General features: G+C 41.8%; 2 protein-coding genes and 9 non-coding genes across 12 annotated transcripts in view; 7 read left to right on the top strand and 4 right to left on the bottom strand.

The window, feature by feature from the left end:
• Positions 1–1,025, bottom strand: part of plxnb2b (plexin b2b) — a 105,535-nt gene extending 104,510 nt beyond the window's left edge. For both annotated transcript variants that reach the window (XM_049724325.2, XM_049724324.2), the window contains exon 1: positions 466–1,025. The gene's annotated coding sequence lies outside the window, so the exon portion shown is untranslated. The remainder of the gene's footprint in view (positions 1–465) is intronic.
• A 4,710-nt stretch (positions 1,026–5,735) lies between these two features.
• Positions 5,736–17,084, top strand: part of shisal1b (shisa like 1b) — a 37,257-nt gene continuing 25,908 nt past the window's right edge. The window contains exons 1-2 of the mRNA XM_049723657.2: positions 5,736–5,920; positions 16,294–16,379. The gene's annotated coding sequence lies outside the window, so the exon portion shown is untranslated. The remainder of the gene's footprint in view (positions 5,921–16,293; positions 16,380–17,084) is intronic.
• Positions 6,774–6,914, top strand: LOC125971389 (U4 spliceosomal RNA). Its single transcript, XR_007482437.1, has one exon. It is a non-coding gene; the product is annotated as a U4 spliceosomal RNA (small nuclear RNA).
• On the top strand, positions 7,429–7,569 carry LOC125971390 (U4 spliceosomal RNA). Its single transcript, XR_007482438.1, has one exon. It is a non-coding gene; the product is annotated as a U4 spliceosomal RNA (small nuclear RNA).
• On the top strand, positions 7,880–8,020 carry LOC125971397 (U4 spliceosomal RNA). Its single transcript, XR_007482444.1, has one exon. It is a non-coding gene; the product is annotated as a U4 spliceosomal RNA (small nuclear RNA).
• On the top strand, positions 8,331–8,471 carry LOC125971396 (U4 spliceosomal RNA). The gene has a single exon (XR_007482443.1). It is a non-coding gene; the product is annotated as a U4 spliceosomal RNA (small nuclear RNA).
• Positions 8,778–8,918, top strand: LOC125971391 (U4 spliceosomal RNA). Its single transcript, XR_007482439.1, has one exon. It is a non-coding gene; the product is annotated as a U4 spliceosomal RNA (small nuclear RNA).
• LOC125971398 (U4 spliceosomal RNA) lies at positions 9,297–9,437 on the top strand. Its single transcript, XR_007482445.1, has one exon. It is a non-coding gene; the product is annotated as a U4 spliceosomal RNA (small nuclear RNA).
• Positions 12,972–13,045, bottom strand: trnan-guu (transfer RNA asparagine (anticodon GUU)). The gene has a single exon. It is a non-coding gene; the product is annotated as a tRNA-Asn (tRNA).
• trnan-guu (transfer RNA asparagine (anticodon GUU)) lies at positions 13,952–14,025 on the bottom strand. Its single transcript has one exon. It is a non-coding gene; the product is annotated as a tRNA-Asn (tRNA).
• On the bottom strand, positions 16,880–16,951 carry trnae-cuc (transfer RNA glutamic acid (anticodon CUC)). The gene has a single exon. It is a non-coding gene; the product is annotated as a tRNA-Glu (tRNA).

The following is a 17,084-nucleotide window of genomic DNA, read 5'->3' as shown; positions in this document are numbered from 1 at the left end:
CCCTGGACTGGTCACCCGTCCAGAGTAGTAGCATAACAAGACTTGGACAATTTTCGACAAATAACCTGCATGTTTTGGGAAGGTTGGAGGAAAAAGTGCCCAAACTGGCAATGAGACGAACCAGAGACTTGCACGACTTCGTACTGCCTGACATTACTTTGTCACGCCGGGGCATGTTTAGCCATACATTGTACCAGACGTCATCCCAATGACTCAAAAAACAATCTTGCCTTAGGAACTGGTATGACCTTTTTGGCTCCTGAGCCTAAACGTGGGAAAGACTCAATGACCCCCCCCCCCAGTTGTAGTGATCCATTTTTACGCACATCTCATGACGCATGGGGACAATGCAATCCTTGTGAAATGGAATAACAACTCATTGTGTTATCAGCATGAAAACTTACTGAGAAACGGTGAAATACTCCAAAAACATCCACCCCCTTCCAAAAAGAAAGAAAAACTCACCTCGGAGACGGGAAGAAGGTTCAGCGCTCCAAAAGCGATCCAAAAAAAAAAAAAGTCCACAAGTCTCTTCACATGTTCCTCCTCGTTGTGGGCTTCTCCAAAAAAAAAGGCACTAATTCCTTTACAAAGACAGAATCGAAAATGCAAGCGACTAGGAAGGAGAATGACGGAAGGGGGGGAAGAAGGAGAAAAGTCGCTCGCGCCTTTGGACTAGCGATAGTAGGGAATGTTCCTTCCTTTCACGCCCAGGTACTGAGTCACATGATCCCGGCCAGGTGAGCTTCCTGGAACCGCGACACACCTGTGGGAGTCGCTGACTCGCCCGCGGAGATGCGGTAGAAGAGGAGCGGGGTGACGGTGGCTCGCCAGCGGCTCCGGGAAATGACCGAGATCCGGTGTGACCGCCGCCGCCGCTGCTGCTGCTGCTGCCGCTGCTCCGCGCGAGTCGCAGCCGGCAGAGAATGATAAGGATGAGGAGGAGGATGAGGAGGAGGAGTGGCGAGCGGGAAGGGAGAAACTCGACTGTGAGTTGGGGTTGACTTGTCTGTTTGACTCTCTGGAATGTTTTGTGCGGGCGGTGGGAGCGAAGGAGGGGGGAAGAGCAATGGCCCAACCAGCGAGGAGTCCAGGCGAAGGGAGGCGGTTCCTGCATGACATAACAGCCTTGATTTGATTTGCGAGTTCAAGTCGCTCTGTAGATGCGCTTGTAACTCAAAAGACTGGAATCTAAATCCTATTTTCCCTCTGAAATTAATGCAATTTGTCTCATTCAGCCCGCCCAATACACACCAATACTTTTATGTAATGTGTTTAATTAGAAAATTATAGCACTCTATATTGTGTTATTAAAAAAAATAAACAGGTTGTGCCTCGTGAATCCTACTTGAACGCCCATTAAAATGCACAAACAGTGTTTCCGAAACTCAGTAAACTGCAAGAATATGTTTCAAAGTGCAGAATTTATTTGATATGTAGTATGGACCTTGGGAGAAAAAAAAGTTTCCTATTCTGCATTACTATACAAGAGTGTCTAATGTGTGTGTATATTTACTTGCGTCAAATATTAAAACACCACCGCACTCCATTTTTTGCTTTACAAACCCAACTGTGAACTGACACAATTTTATTTACGATTTTTTTATGCCTCCGTTACGCAGATAAACCCTTGACAACAGATATTTTTAAACCCTGTGAATCACAAACTGCTTGACATCCACGTCTGGCTTATATTATACTTTCCTGTATTATGTATTCATGTCTATTTGATTTGCATTTGGCATCATTTAAATATTGCATATTATTTTTTGTGACGGTTTGTAAATGCTGCTAGGAGATACCATGAATCTATGAATCTACTTTATGACCTTGCATCCGTTGACATACAATGCAGTAAGTTTTGTATCTTCTGCTGGGACTCTGTGACTTGATGTCACTTCTGTGAGTGATTTATAGGCATGCAAATAAGGCTGCCCGTTTGGGGAACCGCTCCGTGTCTGCACGGGGTGGACCGGAGACGTCGTGAGTCACACAAGGGCTGCTGAGGGCTGACAGAAGCACAAAGCTGGCAGAGATTCACGTGGCGAGATGGGGGGAGATGGCCTTCACAGTTCCTCACTTTGACTGATGAGCTCCAGGAGAATGTAGGCCAAGCCAGACAAGTGTCAGGCGAGCGGACACCTCGAGTCGCACACCCTCCTCATCCAAAATCACAAACAGGAGAAATGTCGGAATGTGTTTGTGTGAAGAGTAATGAGGTTACTTACTCTTGGCAGTGCTGGCCCAGAGGGATGTCGCTAACCAAGAAAGGCTAAGTGGAAACAAAAACTGAGGTTTACCTGTAGATGAGCGTAAAAAAATGGTCTTAGCAAAAATAATCCTCTTGAATATAATTAGTCCCTTGGACATTGAGTCCTTGGAGTCTCGATTGCCTTCACTCAATAAAAACATGAATATTCAGTTCAATTAAGACTTTCAAGTCCCTTCGATGTTCGGTTGATTGAGGATTCAGGATTCAGTTTACAAAAAGATTCATTAGAGACTCAAGTGTCCTCAATGTCCATGAAAATGGGTACACTTGGGTGATAGAAGATACTCAAGTGCTGTCAGTGTTTACTAAACCTAGCCTGTTAGCTTCATTGAAGTCTCTCATGAAGAAAAAACACAGTGAAGAAAAGCAGTCGAGAAAATATCTGGATATGGACGCTGGGATTCATTTAAGCCTCTCAGTAGTCTTCAGTTTTCAACATGTCGTCTCTTGTTTTTAAAAACACAAATTTTCTGTTCATCAACTGATTCTGAAGTGTCTTCAGAAAAGATGTTGGGTTCACCAAAGGCTATTAAATGTGAATGTGACCACATATTGATCGCTGCTGTGCCTTCCCTTTATGTGACACACATTGAGATGATGTGTTATCACGCCCCTGGTGTCAAGCGGTGCCATTTGTCACGGGGTGAGTGAATTAGAAAACATCTGACTATCAACACACACTACAGGACCTCATTTATGACTCAGCAACTCTGTTGTCCGCTGTGATGTAGTGGGACCAGTCAGATTCAAGGTTCGGCCCGGAGATTGGTTGCCATGGCGTTATACTGCCCCCTTCTGGGCACAGCCTGTAAATTCCTTGTCATTAATGCCGTAAAAGTTGATTTGATGGCATTTTTCAGGTATTAAACTTGAGGGTAAGTATGTTTGAAATGTTTACTCTCTTCCAAGACTTCCTATCCAAATGATCAGGTTCATTATCGGGATCTTGCAGAGCTTGCTGATGAGCTTAGCCTTCAGTGAATCAATTATGGTTGGAAGACACATCCAAATTGTTTTCAGGAAAATTAAATGTTCAATCAATAAAAGGCTCTAGTTTGGTCAATGTTTACAAATACTTAATGGAATTGGTTGAATGTGTCATTTCATTGATTGGCAAGCGTTGGATGGATGGATGGATGGATGGATGGATGGATGGATGGATGGATGGATGGATGGATGGATGGATGGATGGATGGATGGATGGATGGATGGATGGATGGATGGATGGATGGATGGATGGATGGATGGATGGATGGATGGATGGATGGATGGATGGATGGATGCTTATTTTTTCCAAAGTGAACTGCCTCTCACGCTTGTCTCCTCAACCTCGCTCCATTGCCGTCTAATCATTATCTAACTGCCCTGTTATTTCTAGGTGAAGCTTCTGCGATATATTTGCTTGTGGCAAATCCAAGATGTGACGGTGACAGATGGAGTGAACTTGTCAAGGCGGTAGATGCTGGCAAAGTGTGAAGAATATCTCAGCAGGAACATCGAGGAAATGTATTTAAAGCGACCCAGGTTCTGGTTTCACTGGCTGTTGAGTTTTACTAAGTGGGACTCAAACTGTCAATAATTTTCATAAGTGTATGTTGGTATACAATATGGGAAGTTTAGTCAGAGAAGAAAACTGGCAAAATAATATGTGCGATAAGAAGACATCAGGTTAGTCAGAGAGCAGACAGACGGGCTTATGGTGGCGAACTAGGAATAAACACAAAGTGGGAAAAGCAAGATGGCAGCAGTGAGGGGGTTGGTGAGAACAGAATGCAAGAAGAGACTGGAGTCACAATGCGAGAGTCTGGCTGGGCTAGCTAAATGTTGATCTGATGTAAAGCACTGAGGTACCTTGGCTGTGCTTATCAGACGCCGCTGTCACTCCACACAAGAAAAATGTCAACGTTATGCTCCCCTTTGTTTAGAATGCAATCTAATCATGGCCGCTCCAGCCCTGCCTGCATTGTCCAGGTGGCCTCTCACTATCATTTAATGTCCTTTAGCTGGCTGATGTGATGTAGCCCAGATCTCATCATGCCTGGCTTGTGCCCACCACACGCACAGATTACATCTATTTCCTTCTTTAAAAAACAAAAAACTGATCAGCAATCCAAACAGGTTTTGCATTCTCGACAAGCTCTTTACTTTTAACATTAGTGCTCGAGAGCAGCCTTCAAATTAGATCAGTAACACAGACTGCGGATTTTGCTAACAAGCTTACATTTCCACAAAAACAAATTAGTCGAAAGCTCATCTTGCAAATAGGTAAGCTCATGAATTTTGCTTTCAAAGCTTGAATAGGAGTGGAAACACTTTCAGTCGAGGCTACAAACTCGGATTGGCCTTCGTATAAATACTATTATATGTTATGTAATATTATTACATAACACAAAAAAATGAGTGCTTGGTTAGATGGTCGGTCCACCCGTCTGTTGATTAATTAAATTGTTGGTTGGTTGGTTGGTTGGTTGGTTGGTTGGTTGGTTGGTTGGTTGGTTGGTTGGTTGGTTGGTTGGTTGGTTGGTTGGTTGGTCAGAATAATTCAGACAAATATTTTAGAATATTAAAAAAAGTACTGAATATTAAATAAAGCACTGAAGGTAAGTACTGGGGTTCCACAGATTTCTGACAGGGCCAGTTTATTAATGGGGTGGGTTATCATTGTCAAATAACCATAAGCCAGTATAGTTTCAAGATGTCTTGTCAACCGCATCATGGTGCGATGTATTCGTTATGCAGAAAATTGCGAAACTCTGGTTTTCCATGTGAGGATGAAACACAAAGTCTGACAGGGTTCATTTAAGATTACTTGGTGTAATCCCCTTATCTATGTAACTACCTGTCCCAGAAAGTGATCCAAGCGTACCCCGATGAGCCTCATTGGCTCGCCATTCTGACAGCAGCAAATCCTCCGTCTAATGTAGACTGGCACACCGAATCTTATCTGTTGAGCACCTGCTTCATCCCGCTAAAGCGGCACAACAGGTGAAAAGGCCTCTAATACCAACACCGCCATTACAGTTCTTGGTATGACACCGATACAATATGCGTAAAGTATGTATGATTGAAAAAAATATATGACCTCTAAAAAATGAACCAGCCTATAATCTAGTTGATGGGTGTCTGGGTGCTTGTCCACATATTAAGTGTAAAATTAAACGACCAAGTAAATCTTGGTTATTTGCCTTTTTGTGAAAATGTGTCTGTGAGCGAAATCAGTTTTAAATTGTTTAAAAAAAAAATAAAAAATAAAAAAAACAACGGTCACCAGTAATGGTAATGATTGATGGTTTACTTTCTTTTTGAGTTTTTTTTTTTTTGCATTTATTTGACACGATGTAACCGATTTAGAAATAATAATACATATACTTTTAAAATATAAAATTATTTAGATAATATAAAATTCGATTTGTTACAACGGATGTAGCACATATTTCGCGGGTTCTTGGGCTTCCGGTCTTTCCTATTGCATGAGCAGCGTCTAAAGTTTAATAGTTTTGGTTTATACTGTTAATTTTGCTTCTGTAGGCAATAACTACTTCAGATACAATGTGACACTTGGATTTTGACATTTTCTTCTCGTGTGAAATTTTTATATTTTTATTTTTTCATTATTATCCTACGACGAGAGAAAGACTACGCAGCTCGGTAAGTAAAGTTTGGCCGCTAACATGCTAGCGCGTACAGCTCATATTGGCTCATATTTAGTGAACATTCCGCACTCTTTTTGTCAAAAAAATAATATTTTGTGAGTGTGGGGGTCTGTATGTGTGTGGGGGATTATATTGTGTGTGTTTTACTGATAACTTACAGTAAATTTACGTAATTAGTCGCGAATGGGTTTTTTTCTGAAGGAAAATTGGGTTTGATTTACTGAAGTCAACGACGACACCTAGTGTTTCTTTCCGGGCATAGCGTCATTGGTGTCATCTGTCACGGTTGTGTGTACGTAAACGTAAATAAACGTCCGTGTTTTAGTACTTGTGTTAGCCACATAATGCATTGTTACGTGATAGCTATTATACATACAAGCTATTTAAGTGATTTCAAACAAAATATTTGAATTAGACAGAAGGGACGCGCATGCGTACATGTAATTTTCGGGTGAAGTGGAAGTGTGGATCTCACCAAGCGTGGCTTTTTTCGCATAACTGGTGTTAAAAGAAAACAAAACTTTGCGATGAATTTCAAGTAGTTAATTTTTATTATTAAATTGAGCTGAGGCAGTGTCAAGCTTCCGCCACATATTTTTTAACGTGTGTGTCACAGCCAAGCTAAACAAGGAAATCCCAGAATGCATTGCAACTCAAAGATTTTTGTTTGTATTTAAACGTTTTCTGAAATATATCGGAAACAAATACCGCATGCATGTCGCAGTCAGTCGAATAAAATGACGTTTTGGTTGGCGTATAAACTATATAGTCCGATCATCAGTTGTGAAGACCATTACTATGACACGTAGGCTGGGTAATGACACCCCACACGCTTCCATTTTGACGTTAGCTTTGCGCAGTGGCAGTATCGTAGCCTATGAGGTTTATCCGAGGCGCGATTATTGCTAGTTGAAAACTTTACCCAATACCCCGCCTTGACGACTTGAAATATAGTCGGCTATGGCAATTTTTGACGGTCTCTACGGAGACTAATACCTTTGTGAAAAATGTCATTGAAATCCAAGAAATTCTCGCGATTTCGCTATTTAATTCAAAAGAGCGTTGTACATGGGCGACGACGTGGGAAGATGACGTCATCCCACGTTCGTGCAGCGTCACTCACGTAAACTTTAATTAAATCCCACATTGCATTGCATTTGTAATACGTGTTTGCATATAGTGCTCAAGTATTTGGTACAAATTTGAGCAGATGTTTCATTGTCAGCGTTGGAGTTTCCATTGAAACAGGTAAAATGCACGACCCCGCGTTTTGTGGATGAATCAAAAGCCCATAATGCATTGCGTCGCAGTACTACTTAATATTCACAAGATATAGAACATCAACGTGTTTAGGGCGTATTACCAAAATGTAATTGTGTGCCTGTCGAATTTTGATAATGTGGAATTTGTGGAGGTTGTTTTCAGTTATTATGTACATATGCAGACCGTCACTGTGGACCGTATGCAGTTTGGTGACATGATTGTCCAGAACATACAAACATCAGCTTTGCGCAGTGGCAGTATCGTAGCCTATGAGGTCTATCCGAGGCGCGATTATTGCTAGTTGAAAACTTTACCCAATACCCCGCCTTGACGACTTGAAATATAGTCGGCTATGGCAATTTTTGACAGTCTCTACGGAGACTACTTTCACTGTTTAAATCAAATGAATTATCCTGAGAATGAGAAAGAACGTCAGATAAGATCGTAGTTACTATTTGAGAATTTGGACAGAGGCCAAAGCAATGCAAGAGGCAATTTATCAGTATCTGTTGTTTAAAAACTAAATAACTTTGGAACCAATTCATAACATTGACATTCACAGCACAACAAAGAAAGCAAGATGTTTGCTCCCCCAAAATTTGGTCGTTTTCTGTTATTGTGTACATATGCAGACCGTCACTGTGGACCGTATGCGGTTTGGTGACCTGATTGTCCGGATAAACTGTTCATTAGCCTTGCGCAGTGGCAATATCGTAGCCTATGAGGTCTATCCGAGGCGCGATTATTGCTAGTTGAAAACTTTACCCAATACCCAGCCTTGACGACTTGAAATATAGTCGGCTATGGCAATTTTTGATGGTCTCTACGGAGACTACTTTCACTGTTTAAAGTAAATGTATTATTCTGGGAATGAGAGAGAACATCAGATAAGATTGTAGTTACTATTTGAGAATTTGGACAGAGGCCAAAGCAATGCAAGAGGCAATTTATCAGTATCTGTTGTTTAAAAACTAAATAACTTTGGAACCAATTCATAACATTGACATTCACAGCACAACAAAGAAAGCAAGATGTTTGCTCCCCCAAAATTTGGTCGTTTTCTGTTATTGTGTACATATGCAGACCGTCACTGTGGAACGTATGCGGGTTGGTGACCTGATTGTCCGGATGAGCTGTTTGTTAGCTTTGCGCAGTGGCAGTATTGTAGCCTATGAGGTTTATCCGAGGCGCGATTATTGCTAGTTGAAAACTTTACCCAATACCCCGCCTTGACGACTTGAAATATAGTCGGCTATGGCAATTTTTGACGGTCTCTACGGAGACTACTTTCACTGTTTAAAACAAATGAACTATCCTGGGAATGAGAAACAACATTAGATAAGATCATAGTTATTGAGAATTTTGACAGAGGCCAAAGCAATGCAAGAGGCAAGTTATCAGTATCTATTGTTAAAAAACTAAATGACTTTGGAACTAATTTATAACATTGACATTCACGGCACAACAAAGAAAGCAGGATGTTTGCTCCCCCAAAATTTGGTCGTTTTCTGTTATTGTGTACATATGCAGACCGTCACTGTGGAACGTATGCGGGTTGGTGACCTGGTTGTCCGGATAAACTGTTCATTAGCTTTGCGCAGTGGCAGTATCGTAGCCCATGAGGTTTATCCGAGGCGCGATTATTGCTAGTTGAAATCTTTACCCAATACCCCGCCTTGACGACTTGAAATATAGTCGGCTATGGCAATTTTTGACAGTCTCTATGGAGACTATTTTTATTGTCAAAAACAATTAAACATACCTCGTAATGAAGAAGAACTCTAAGGTTGAAGTTTATTTTCGTGAATTTAGACAGAGGTCATCGCAATGTAAGAGGCAAGTTATCAGTATGTATTGTTAAAAAAGTAAATTAGATGTTTGCTCCCCCAAAATTTGCTGACTTGATTTTTACTTTTACTACTTTTTTTTAAAACCATGTACCTTGACACTTTAAAGCACTGGAATTTGATCTAGTCAAATGAGATGTACTATGGACACATGTATAGAGAATTGAAAGAAAGTGAAATTTATGAAACTGTTCATCTTGGGACCGTCAATGTGGATCGTAGGCTGTTTCATGACTCGATTGTGTGAAATCCAGGTTTGTTGTCTTTGCGCAGTGGCAATATCATAGCCTATGAGGTTTATCCGAGGCGTGATTATTGCTAGTTAAAAACTTTACCCAATACCTCGCCTTGACGACTTGCAATATAGTCGGCTATGGCAATTTTTGACAGTCTCTGCGGAGACTAATAATAGTGTGAAATTAACATGCATTATTGTAATATCAAAAGTATTTGAATATTAATCATAAACACTAAATAGTTCTCGTAGTCTGCTATGAAAAGCAAAAAACTTAGTCTGGTCATTCCCTCATTGGTGCATAGCGTGTAAAACCGTGATTGACCGGTAGAGGGCAGTCTTGCTTAACTTCTTCCCACACCTGACGACTATGCCACTCGTCCTTTGAAGTGCATCAGGAACATTTGTACCGAGTCTCATATTGCCATTGATTTACCTCGTGAGCCGACAAGTGCAAAATGTAAATTAGGTCATATTAACTGAGATTGTAGTTCAATTGTTGGAAATTAAATGGCAACATGTGGCTTTGTTGGCCTTAAAGGAGAGCTTTGCCAAACATGAACACATTGAACCGCGCCACAGGATTAGTTCCTAGGTAACCATGTGACCGTGCGCACGATTGCCATGGAAACCAGTGTATCTACTCACTCTCTCTACCATCGTCTCCAAGTACTTTGAGGAAAATGGCCTTTCTTGTCAATCGGCTTTGGTGTTCGGGTCATAAGCCACCAGAGTCTTGACTCGTATGTTCTGATACATTTTAAATATCCCTCACAGGAAGTTTTTATTTTATTTTATTTGCTACCCCCACCCCCATAAAATATAGAGCACCCAATGAGCTTATGTATGAATGGGACTGTCCCCTCCATTTCCTACTTGAATACTCTCAGGATGGATTGGATTTAAAAGTCGTAAAATTGCATTCACGAGCGCCTCTATATAAAGCGGATTTTACAACACGGCAAATCATCGTATGAAGATAAAATTTACATGCGAATTACAGTAGCAGCCTCCATGATGCGTAAACAAACTTTGATGTGGTAAGTCGGCGGAATGCCCGACTCGGGGAGGCGTGCGTTTATTTGGAAAGGGCTCCATTTCTACTGCTCGACAGAACCGCAACAGGGCTCAGCTGTGAAATTGTAACGATGCACATTATTTTTGAGGGTGCCATGTCAGGAGGGACACACTCCCTCCTGCCCCCCCACACACACAATGTGCTATACCTCTGATTCCATTGTGTCATGACCCCTGTGTCTCATCTGTTTTTTGTCACTTGTTATCAATGTTATCAAGTTAGAGTGCATCCAAACAGCCTGTGCTACGTCTAAAAATAAATGCCATTGCTGACCCACATTGTTATCTTCAGTAGTTTTATAACACTGAAAAACTCAGTGAATGGTTGCTACAATTTTTCGTTTTTGAATGATTGGGAAAGTAGTGCAAGTATTAACCTTAAATATGATGTACGTTGTTTTTTTTTGTAGAGGTGCAATACTGAAGTGCGGAAACATTTATTCGAATAACTGAAGTTAGCTGTTTGCTGATTAAACGTAGCCTACCATTGCTAGTTAGTATTGTAATACCGCACAAATGGTCGAGGATAGACACAGCTGTAATTTGAATCGCTCTATTGAACAAATGCTAACAAAATAATCATGTAATAAACTTATTCATACACAAGCTACAAATGCCACAACAGCTATGAAAGTTAACGCACGGACTGGCTAGCGGTTAGCCAGTTAACAGCTAGCTGTTTAGCGACTCCCACGTCACTCACCAGGCCAGCCCCTCTACAGTAAAACCACAGATACACTCATATTATTGTGTGGAATGTGAGAACGGCGACCCCATGTGGACAACAATAATACCTGCACCTCACGTTCATAATGAAAATATGACTAATCGATTGAACATTTAACGCTAAACATATTCGATATGTACCTCTCAAGTATTAAATGTAATTAAGTTATGTTTTTTGCTATTGACCTGAAATAAAATTGGTGTAGCCTTTCCCAGCAATTAACACGATGAGACTGACTCGGACTGACCCACCAGCTTCTGTTGTTTGCTTGTAATTTCCCATCTTATTGATGTTCAAGCGGCAGACATCAGGGAGCTCGTCACGATGATGACGATGGTGAAAAATGGCAGAAACTCAGTCCCAACAGTGAAGCACTTTGCGCCTTTACAAATACTCCTTCCCGCGTTGCTGTAAACAAATTGAGCCGCCGTGCTCGGAAAGGTCATGACGCAATTATCCTGCTTTTATTTCTCAGAGAAATTGGAACCCGTCTGCGCTGAAAATTGCGCACATCATTTGTGTCATTAACTTGAATTACGGGGCCAGTCAATAACAGTTGCCGTACATATTCCACACAAAGGATTTGGGCTTAAACAGAAAGTAGATATTTTAGACCGCTTTCTAAATGTCAATGGAAGACTCAGCGGGCAGCCGTAAGCCTATCGGATATCTGTCCAAAACGTCCACTTGAGGAGGCGACGATCTATGATGTATGATTATGTTCACAGTGGCAGCGTGTGTGGTTAAAACCTCACATGAACGTGGTGGTCCACAATCGTGTGAAATAACAACACCATCTGGCCATACAACAGCATCCGTTGATCCCCCGAGATATCATTTATAATTGGCCTACATGGAATCCTCTTTTCATTTGTACCTCTACGGTTAGACAATTTTGCAGGAATGGTGAAAGATATTTTAAGTCCAATCTACAAATTGCAGGTTCCTCCACTTGTAGCTTCAAAGCTTGCCTGTATTAGCTCCTAAATGTCTCTTGCTATTGATCCTCAAAATGACATGAACATTGTGTTTTTTTGTTTTTGTCTGTCATCACAGATATAGTAGCTCCTGAGAATCTGGAAGCTCAGCCGTTTGCTGACCTCTCCCTCCTGTTTGCTTTAGCGCTCATGCACAAAGCCATCTAAGCCGCAGGCTCGTTGACTTAAGACATGACCGAATCCATAGACCCCTCGCTGGCGGCGTTCGTCTACTTTCCGACTCTTTTGTCCCGTGGCGGTTCGGCTAGCTCCGAAGGTTAGATGAAGTCCTCGTCGTTTCTCAATTCATTCGCTGCCGTTTAGTGCAAGTGTGTAGATTTGAATGAAGGACAATCGCCATGTCAAGAGTTCATAAATCTCCTGAGCAATGCTTCAAATGGATAGGGAAAAAAAAATCTGTTTTGCTAACAGGAAATGTGCGGAAAGCAGTTGCTAAGAAACCGCCGAGGTGTTGGACAGCGATAATTATACTACTAGAACATGATCATGTGCAAAGAACCTGGCATGTGATGAAGAGACAAGAGCATGCAGCATGTTCCCGAGTAAAGCAAGTCATGCTTGAATAGGCCCGCTGAGTGTTAACCTTGCCAGACAGTGTGATACGATTGCGTGGCTGCAGGAAATGACAGCCCGCATCAGACTTCATCAGAAGATGGAGCACACAGATAAGCAGTTAGATGACTCCGTTTAAATTCAAATCTTATATACGAACAATTTGTACTTCATTTGGGCAGCTGGATGTTTACGTTATGGTTTTGCAATTATTTGTTTTAAATTGTGTTAGCCAAAGCCACTAAGTATCCAGAATTTCGTTGATACATTTAGACTATTTCCAAATCTTAATTTAGGTTGAATAGGGTTTAGCAAAAATCTGACAGAGACAAACAGTAAAAATCTTACGTCCCTGGGTGGGCTCGAACCACCAACCTTTCGGTTAACAGCCGAACGCGCTAACCGATTGCGCCACAGAGACATGTTGCAGCGCCTGACAGGATCTTGTGCTCTTGTGTTTAAGCAGGGGGGCGGGGCTTAAGCACATTCCAGGCAAGCAGACTTTCAAGCACTCTCGCCAATTCGCTTGTGTGTGCTGTAGCCTTTTGACAAATGCTAGTTTGAGGTCAAAGTTCAATCTACTCTACCCGCTGACACGTTTCCCCTGTGTCTTTGTAGTCGCTGTGAACATTTCATTGACTCAATGTGCTAAAAGTGTCACGGCTCAGCTGGGGGGTTACTTGCTTTTCTTCCCCGCCTTGTAACCAGCAAGTCCACTAAAATAAAACATCCCCCCCTTTTTTTTTTTTGCCTCAAATCCTTTCAGTCCCTCTAGAATCCAATCAAAGCAGACAAAATGGGATTGACTCACAAATTGATCAGTTCAAAGTACAAACCTTTCAATCAAACCCAGGACGTTCGCTCTCATGTGCATCTTCAATTTCTTCTTAGCTATTGATTTTCGGATGAGAACACCTGTCGCTCCTCGTCAACGTTGTTGTGCGAAGGCGTATTCTCTCCGTGGTTTTCATTTCCCTCTAGATGAAACACTCAGTGACCCTTTCAATTTCAACTCCAAGAGATTCCAAAATACCAGCGCCTGACATTTCACTTTCAGTGTAAATGTCAAGGATAACCACGGTCAAAAAGCTTCACCCGTTGAGGGCATCTGACCGTCCGCTGACTCAGCGCAAGATGTTGAAGGGACACCTTGAAGAGACGCTGAGCTTTCCTGAAATAGTTCGCAGAGGCTAAAAATCATAGCTAAACCGTCAGGCTAAATCTTGTGCTTATTTTTCCTCACCATATATTTGTTGGATTTGATCTTTATCCTGTTTGAAGCTTTGGTGGGGATCACTTTGGTATTTTCCTGGCAAAATGACCTCAGCGTCCCTGGGTGGGCTCGAACCACCAACCTTTCGGTTAACAGCCGAACGCGCTAACCGATTGCGCCACAGAGACTCATATCTTACCTGTTAGTTAATATGCAACTCAGTGCTAAGTTGGAATCCATATGAGGTCAAAACTAAGGCTTTTTTTTTTTTAGAGCCTTAGGATTTTTGACCAGACTCTGGAACTTGGCTGGATGGCTTTCACAGCTGTGCAACCCGCCGTCACCCTGAGGCTTTGGTTGAAAATGTGCATCACTGCACAGTTGGTCTGCTCAATGCCGGCCATCTGGTCCCACATCCCGCCTTGCTTGCTCCCCCGTGTTCTTTCCTCAACTAGTGTGTGAAGAACTTTGGTGGCAGGTGTGCCCTGATCAGATGATGGAGGACTGGAAATACCCAAGCCAAGACCACAAACCTTAAACCTAATAATCCCCAACCAATATAACCTGAACCGTAACCCATAAATAAGACTTAGCTATAATGCTAACCTTAGCCTTTAGCACGCCAGTCTTTAGCCATCTAAGATTTCCTCATCACCTTCTTCAGATTCAAAACGAAAGTCCAGATTGACATCATCACTTGTGGATTAGAACAAAAATGCTTTAAATTAAAAACCCAAATTATTGTCGCAATATTACATACAATGTTATAATGAAACAATTTTCTCTATTCCATCTCCATAATCTGGATAAAAAGATTATGAGCGTTCCTAAATGGTCTTGTTTTACTCTCGAAGGCTTGTTGTCACAAGATAGTTCCTATTCCTTTCTCACACGCATAACAATAAGGATATTAAATATGTGCCGAACATTTAAATATGCCTAGTGGATAACTTAATTCTCTCACCAGTTAAAGGTCAGCCTCGCAGCAACTTGGCAGGCAAAACGAGACAGACAGAATACCAAATAGGGAGAGCAACGTAAAAAAAAAAGAAAAGATTCGGAGTCAAGGTATTGAAGAATGTATAATGATGGAAATAATTTGTATGACGCAAGCATTTATTTACATGACCGCCATGAATTGTATTTCGTGGCATCCCTCCAGAGTGTCTGAAGCGCAAAATACATTTTGCATGAACCGAAGCTAATCCACAGCGGGCTGATTAGGTGCTAAAAGGGGGAATAATTCTCCAGATAATGAGTATTGCTCGATAAAAGTGCTCGGCAAATGTCACCGATGACGTATAATCCCTCATTAACTGTCCCTTTTTTTTTTATTTATTATTTACTCATAGATTTTTTTTTGTGGTGTTTTTTCTTCCATGCTCAAATGAGGATCTTGAGATACAGGTCAGCTTTTTTGTCTACCGTCACCTCAAGTGATCAAATATTTCTCGTTCCCCTGTTGTGCATGATTAGTTTAGTCGTTTTCCATCCAGCCAAATTGGCAGAAGATGAGCTAATATTGAGTGTTTTGTTGGCAGCCGATTAAATTATCGTATAAAGTTTTGTTGAAAAGCAGGATATGGAGAATCGCGAGGTTCCAACAGAGCTATCGGAAAAATCAAGCAGCTCATCATGACGCAAATTAAATGCGGAAAAACAATGGCGCCTCCTCAACAGGTACTTTAATCAGAATTGTGTTTTCGATTCAATTATGGCACAAAAATAATTATCCATTGTCGCTTCCATTTCGGACGTAGTGGATTCATTTGACGTGACGATGTGTGATTCTCCTGTGTGATGGTGTCAGACTGGAGGAGAGAAGACAGGGAAAACCTTTTCAACCAAGGGAACTCCTTTTCCATTCTCCGGTTGTCATAGTAACCGATTAGCCCACAGGAGGGTTAGCCTGCTTAGACCTCGTTGTTTTTCACATGTACATCATCTAACATATGGCGTGCGCTTTGCAAAACAACATAACCACAGAGGGAATCAAATATATAAACTATGTGAAATATTTATTTACATATAGCTTTTTATAGACAGCCTCGTAAATACAAGCTGTTCCGCCACGATGACAGCAGCTGCCAAACGGGGTGGCCATGTTTGACTCAACGCAATTAACACAACACCCTCGTCAAAAATAATTTGCTTGAATTCTAAGTCAGTAATAATAAACTTCCCCTAGCCCGGTTCAAGAATGACATGTGGACGATCGAAGTCATTCTCAACTCCGAGCACTGCGTTATCTCTGTTTGGATAGCCGGCTTAATAGCCGCGTGGTCGCCATGGAAACGCAGCGTTTTTTTGTTTTTTTTTCCTGACAGCCGGAAGAAACGAGGCGCCGAGCCATTGTTATGGTGTGAATACGCTGTGATTCTACGGACACAATGGAAGGTATTTTCTTGAGTCATCCTGCTTGACTGCAATATTAACAACTGTCACATGTGTTTCAGGGGAACAGAACCGCAGGCCCGTCTTTACGGTCTCGTAACTGTTAACGGAGCGTGACCCCCCTCGGAGGCCGACACTTGGAGCTGAGGTACGGTTTGTTTTGGCGGAGAACTTTTTACTACTTTCATTTGAATTGCTAATATCAATCCTTGATGGTTCCGTTATATGAAACAATGTTTGAGTTTGTCCTCAAATATAAAATTCGATGTAGTAACTGAGCCAAAGTTGTCAGCTGGACTTCCCAATGAGTCACAAGTTTGTCTTGTCATCTCTCTCACTTCCCTTGTTATCAAAACGCTGGCTCAGGTGTGCACCTCAGCTATGATTCATAACCCTTCCTCCCAAATTTGAAGCTTTGCTATTTGCCGACGTCTCCTTTCAACGTCTGCAGAGCGAACTCATCCAGCTCCAGGATTAGATTGGACTTGCACACCCACGCATCTCAAACGCAATCCAGATTGGCAGTTGTCCGCCACTGTTAGTCTCCTGTCGCCGTAAAGTACGTTCGAACGAGGCCTCTCTTCATTCATGTCTGCTTGCTGGACTCAGTTCTTGGAAGATCGTGGATAAAACGAAAAAAAAGTTACTTTCCCTGACCGGGAATCGAACCCGGGCCGCGGCGGTGAGAGCGCCGAATCCTAACCACTAGACCACCAGGGAAGCTGAAAGCATTTGCACGTATGACAGACAAAGTTGAGCATTTCCAAAGTTTGATTTTTAACATTTTGGTGAGCGAATCTGCCCGTCAAAGTGAAAATATCTCATTTGAGCGACACTCCAGCTGTCAACACAC

The sequence above is a fragment of the Syngnathus scovelli genome, chromosome 6 (genome assembly GCF_024217435.2).
Source record: "Syngnathus scovelli strain Florida chromosome 6, RoL_Ssco_1.2, whole genome shotgun sequence".
Classification (NCBI taxonomy): Eukaryota; Metazoa; Chordata; class Actinopteri; order Syngnathiformes; family Syngnathidae; genus Syngnathus; species Syngnathus scovelli.
Note: the sequence above shows the minus strand (reverse complement) of the source record. Positions and strands in the feature narration are given on the sequence as shown.